Genomic DNA, 6,272 nt, shown 5'->3' on the forward strand with positions numbered 1-6,272 from the left:
AACTGTGTATGGTGTCCATGTACATATCTGTAGCTCCTGGATGAATCGAGAACTTGGACTTGTGCACTTCGTCCATCAGTATTTGCCGAGTTCCACCTGAGTATGGAACCCAAACTCTGTCATGCAGGGTTAGCAATCCACGACTGTCTATGTCAAAAGCTGATATATGCCCCAAAATTCTCTCGCTCTTACGGTTTTATTCCTTGGCGGCTTCATTCTGGTCTTGCCTGATCATTTCTAGTACTGGGGTGATTATTGTCATCCTTAAGCACACGCCTTTCATCGGTGTACTAGTCGTCTTCCGACTTAATGCATCAGCTACTATGTTGGCCTTACCTGGGTGGTAAAGGATTTGCAGTCGTAGTCTTTCACTACATCCAACCATCGACGTTGCCTCATGTTCAAATTGGGTTGATTCATCATGTATCTCAGGCTATTGTGGTTTGTGTAGATGGTGCATCGTACTCCATACAACTAATGCCTCCAAATCTTGAGAGAAAAGACCATTGTTCCTAGCTCCATATCATGTGTCGTATAATTAGCCTTGTGAGGCTTCAACTGTCTTGAGGAATATACGATTACTCGACCTCATTGCACGAGGACGGCTCTGAAACCTCGGATGGATTCATCGAGTAAACTACCATGTCATTGACACCTTCTGGAAGGGTTAATACTAGAGCATCGCATAACTTTTTCCTCAACCTTTCAAATGCTAATTGTTGCTCAAGACCCCAACGAAAAACAACTCCCTTTTTCGTTAAGCGGGTCATTTGTAACATCCTAAAATTTAACATAAGGTTGTTAAATTAATTAAGTAATTAAATAAAGTATGATTTACATAATTAAGTCATTTAAATGATAATTATATCGTTAGTTGATATAAAGCTTAGAAAGTTAAAGGTTGAAATGTTAACATTTCATAGTTAAGGCACCAAAAGTGCCAATTTTGCAAAGTATGTTTGACCAAGGGTTGACTCAACTAATGGAAGTGACTACAAAAGTTATGTAATGGATGGAGAGGGACTTATGATGTCTATTCTCAAAGAAAAATGACACATATTGGAAGAATGGACCATTTTTTACAGAAATACAAAATTTGAGGGACTAAATGTGAAAAAGAAGGAATAAGATGAACACTCTCCTAAATTCTCTTCCAGATACGTATGAAGCATTCTAGAGAGCTTCTAATGGTGATTCTTCTTCTCCCTTCAATCTAGGGTGTGATTTAAGTGGTGAATTAAGCAACCAAGAAAGTAAGAGAATGAATCAAGACTTGCAAGGTAAAAATCTCCTCCCCATTTAGCTTAGAATTCGAATTGATGAAGGATATGAACCCCAATGTCGAATTTGATTGGGTTTAATGATTAGGTTTTTGGTTTCTAACCTCCCTTGAGTTGTTTTGATGATCCTAATCTTAATCCAATCACTCCATTACTGGATTTGAGGATTTTGGTGAAAACCCTCATGAACCCTAGAAATTCAAATTGGGGATTCATGTTTATATGTTAGATTAGAATGGATTCAATGACCTAGATGATGTTTAGAATAAATAAATCCAATTGGAATGCTCAAACACATCTATGATGGGAGAATGTTGCATAAACATGGAATTTAGATGGTTTTGGGGAAATTGTGATGAAACAATGGAATCATTTGAATATGTGCATTTGATGAGTATATGATGCGCATAAACATGAGTTGATACTAATAACATGATTTAAATGCAATAACATGAAGGCTTGAGTGACATATAGTTGAATTTATTGGATAATTGACCATAAGGGCATATTGGGAATCTAGGGATTACTACATGTTGATTGACATCTAAGAGGTGAATGATATTCATGGATATGAGATCACACTTTAGAGATAAAATTGGAAGATAAACATGAAAGATCTCTTGATCTATAAATGGTTCTAGTGATTGTTTTACCCTAAAGGGAAATTTGGGAAACATGGAATGGAATTGAGGATTACATGGTTAGTTTATGTGTAACACCCTGTTTCGAATTGTTTCATAATTTGGGGCCCTGACCCGAAGATGAGTTATCATAAGGCCTCGGGCCTTGGGGGAGAGAGATATTTAGGCCCCTTTGTGTAACATCCGGATTTCCAGGCATGACAATTTGAATATTTCTTTTTGAGTTATGAGGAGGGACTCGACGAGTTGACGCCTAGACTCGTCGAGTAGGATCGCGATTTGCTGACTGGATTAATGAAGGGACTCGACGAGTCGATGGGTGGACTCGACGAGTCCGTGCTGGCGGCAGAAACCCTAAATCTTTGGGCATGTGCCCTATTTAAGGGTCCTTATAGCCCTCATTTGCGGCTACCAGTCCAGAGAGAGAAACCCTAGAGAGCTTGGGCGAGTTGTGTGTGAGAGCAAGCCATTTTAATCCTTTTTGGTGTTGTTTTGCAAAGAAGAAGGTGTTTCCAGCTAGAGGAGGTCAAGAGGATTGCTAATCCGTGGTTTTCAAGCTTGGATCTGCAGTATTGAGGTAGCAAATCGAACTCTCCTTCTGTTTTGGTTAAGATCTATGAATCTAGGGTTTTCTATACCCTTTTTATGGCTTGAATTGATGAGTTTATGGTCCCTTTATGTGTTAGACTTCAGATCTGGACCCATAGAGGTCCAGAGAGCATTATCCATCTTGCTTTATGAAGTGTTATGGAAGGAATGAACTTAGGTTGCCATTGTTGAGGCTATTTCTTCAAAAGGAACCATATATGTGTTGCATGAGTGTAACATACACGTTTTGAAATCGTGTTATGTAAATTAAAAAGTTAATAATATTATGAAATATTATGAGAAATTGAGTGTTAAGTTCTAACAGATAGTTTTGACTAGAAATGAAGTAAAACTATGTTTAGAATCACTCATAAATTATTGGAAGTCTTATGAGATTCCAATTAAAAGCCAAATAGTGAAATTTAGCGAAAATATAAACTTTGAAATAAGTAAAATTTTATTATTGAAAGTTGTAGATAATCTCGTTAGAAACACGTAGGCGAAAACCTCGTCGAAATCCGAGTTATAACGAAGAAGTTATGACCAATTGAAGATCCGTGATAAAACCGGCACGGTGCCGAATGACGTAAAAAGTGAGTTTTTGATAAACTACTTTTTAGCCTTAGTGATCTAAATGAAAGTCGTAGTATTCGTTAAACCGAGAAGTTCGATAAAAAGAACGCCAAAATCTGACTTCGTATGAGGAAGTTATGATTTTTACAAGTTTCAGCTTAGCAGTAGACAGCTAAAAACTCGAATTTTAGATCGAGTGGTTTTTAGCCGACACAACCTAAACGAGAATCGAAGGTCTCATCATTAGTAGTACAACGGTAAAAAGTCTGACGAAAACGGACGTCAGATGAAGAAGTTATGAATTTTTAACGGATTTACCAGTCCCGGTCTGTTAAAAATAATAATATAAAAATAAATTCAAAATTTTCCTACGAAGTCTACACGAAAGTTGTAGAGCATAATTTTCTCTACGCGTGCATATAAAGAACGTCAAAAACGGAGCTCGTATGAGAAAGTTATGGATTTATAAGATTTGGCACAATTTTCGAGAAAAATCGCATGAATAGTAATTGTCACGTCACCCTCGCTCGGAGCTGGCCACGTGTCTGAAGCTGCTGCGTGGCATGCCCGAGGAGCGACGCGTGTCGCACAGGTGTCCGAAGAAAGCCACGTGATCCGCGCATGAAACCCACGTGATCCGACCCGCGTGTAGGCTTCTGATTCGACTGAAGAGGAGGCCCAATCCGAAGCGAGCAGGTGTCCGAACCGAACCTCACCCTGCTGACAGCTGGTCCGAGCCTCGCATGCGAGCCTCTCGCTTCCCAGCCTCGGATCCGAAGCTCCGGATCTCCTCCTCTATAAATACCAACCTTGCGAGACTTCCCGGCTAATTTTGGAAATTTCACACTTTTTCACCCCTTTTCAATATTTTTACCATTTTGATTTCTCTCGAAGCCCCGGTATCAACTTTAGCACCCGAAACACGCCCCGAGGTGCCCGAAGACCCGGAAAATTTATCTTTTCGGTTTCGAAGCCCAACCTTCGCAGGGCCCGGTTTTCAACGACGAAAGTCATATTTAGAGCCGAAATGCTGCCCAAATTATTATTTTGACTCCCGGTTAATTCAAGGTGAGTTTAATATGTAGAAACAATTGTATGTTATGTGTTATATGTGCTATGTGCGTTTCCATGTTATCATCTCGAGTTGTTGTATCCGCTATTTTTATAGCAAGGCTGTACCTCTGACTTGAAGTGTATGACATAGGCATCACTTGGGTATTGGTATGAACCGTTGACCATGAAGTGTATGACATAGGCATCACTTTGGCTTCGGTAGAATGTTATTCCTGAGTATTTTCCCGTGTTATTTTTATTTCTGCTATTTATGATAGCAAAGCTATACCTTTGACCATGTGATCAGTTTACGAACTCAGATTCACAGTGGCACTGGTATGTAGCCTCTGGCCAGGTAGAGCATGTCCCCCAGTAAGTGAATGACTCTATTCTATGGCATTGGCATATGGTTAGACAGGGCATGAAAACCTGAAATCTACATTAATGTTAATCAGAAATTGTTTGTCTTCAGTGCCATTTGGGCCGAAGCGTTATTGATGTTTATCAAGTATGGAAATTGTTATGTCTAAATGATGGTATATATTTAAATCAAATCAATGATTGTTAGGGAAAGCTTATCACATTATGTCTTTGTTGTTCCTTGCTTCTAATTGCTTCTGCCATATTGGTATATATATGGCATAACGTTATATTATATCTATTATTGAACTCACTAAGCGTTATCGCTTACCCCTCCCAATGTTTTAACATAATGCAGGCAATAAGCACCCAATATAGTTGGAAGACTTAGAATAGTTTATAATATTATTTTTGTATTTTGGTTTAGGTTTGTATAGATTTACAATATCCTGGGTAGTCATGTAAAATCTTAAAACATAATCGGTTTGTATCCAGTCTTTTGTAATGACTTTATCAATGTAAAAATATTGTTTTATGAATATGCATGTAGCATGTTTTGGAGTAACTATATTGTCAAGTATGAAAGTTTGGGTCTTTTAGAAATATGAAAGTATAGAAAGGGGTTCTTTCAATGAGTGTAAGGGTTTCACCTTTACGTGATTAGTGGGTATGGAAAGGTTAGATCTATAGGTTAGAGAAGCGGATCTGACCTCAGAAGGTCATTTGAGTGTTGCCATGGACGCTACTCGCCGAGTTCATAAGTGGACTCGACGAGTCGAGTCGGGGTTGCCCCGCGATTCGTGACAGGAGTAACTCGTCGAGTGAAGGGATGACTCGACGTGCCAAGTGAGGCTAGAAGGATTCAGAGGACCCGCATGGACTCGCCGAGTCGCCCATGTGCACTCGAAGAGTCGGGTCAAAGTTTGACCGTTGACTTCAGTTGACCTTAGGGTTTTGGTTAAGCTGATTCAGGAGAGTTCAGGGAGGGGTAGGATGGCCTTCTACCCAATCTTTAGAGATGAGGCTATGAGAGGGTATTGATCAGGAATGTTATTCGTATGATAGGAGGAGGCTAGGTCGGGACGTCAAGCATGAGAGTTTATCCGACTTCGTACGAGGTGAGTCTTCTCACTATACTGTACCTAGAGTGGTACCTATGTGTGACCGGAAGGTCTTATATGCTTTGAGATGTATGTGCTGTATGCTGTTATATGATATGGATGTGTTATGTATGTTATGAATGCTAAGGACCGGAAGGTCATTATGATATGGACCGGAAGGTCAAGATGATATGGACCGGAAGGTCATTACGGGTAGGACCGGAAGGTCTACCAGGGTTGTGGGATGGAGGTCCTCTGAGACACAGTGACCAGAAGGTCTTATAGCCTTGAGTGGCATATGTGCGTATGTGGTATTTTGGGGAACTCACTAAGCATTTATGCTTACAGTTGTTGTGTTATGTGTTTCAGGTACTAGCAAGGATCGCGGGAAGGCGCCGACATGATCCGTACACACTCATAAAGTTTATGTCTTGAGATTCTGGGATATGTTTTGTTATGATAACATTGGATACATTATGTTTTGATAGTACCTTATGAATAAAAGTATGTTTAAAAATGAAAAATTGTTTTGGAAATTTACGTTGTTACAAGTTGGTATCAGAGCCTTGGTTTGAGGGATTCGGATGCACCTTCGCGCGTATCTGAACTCAAACTGAGAATTTTAGAAAGTTTTTCATAAAAAGGAACAATTTTTCTAAAAGAGTAAAAGACTTTGA

The sequence above is a fragment of the Lactuca virosa genome, chromosome 7 (genome assembly GCF_052849685.1).
Source record: "Lactuca virosa cultivar CGN04683 chromosome 7, Lactuca_virosa_CGN04683_v6, whole genome shotgun sequence".
NCBI classification, from domain to species: domain Eukaryota; kingdom Viridiplantae; phylum Streptophyta; class Magnoliopsida; order Asterales; family Asteraceae; genus Lactuca; species Lactuca virosa.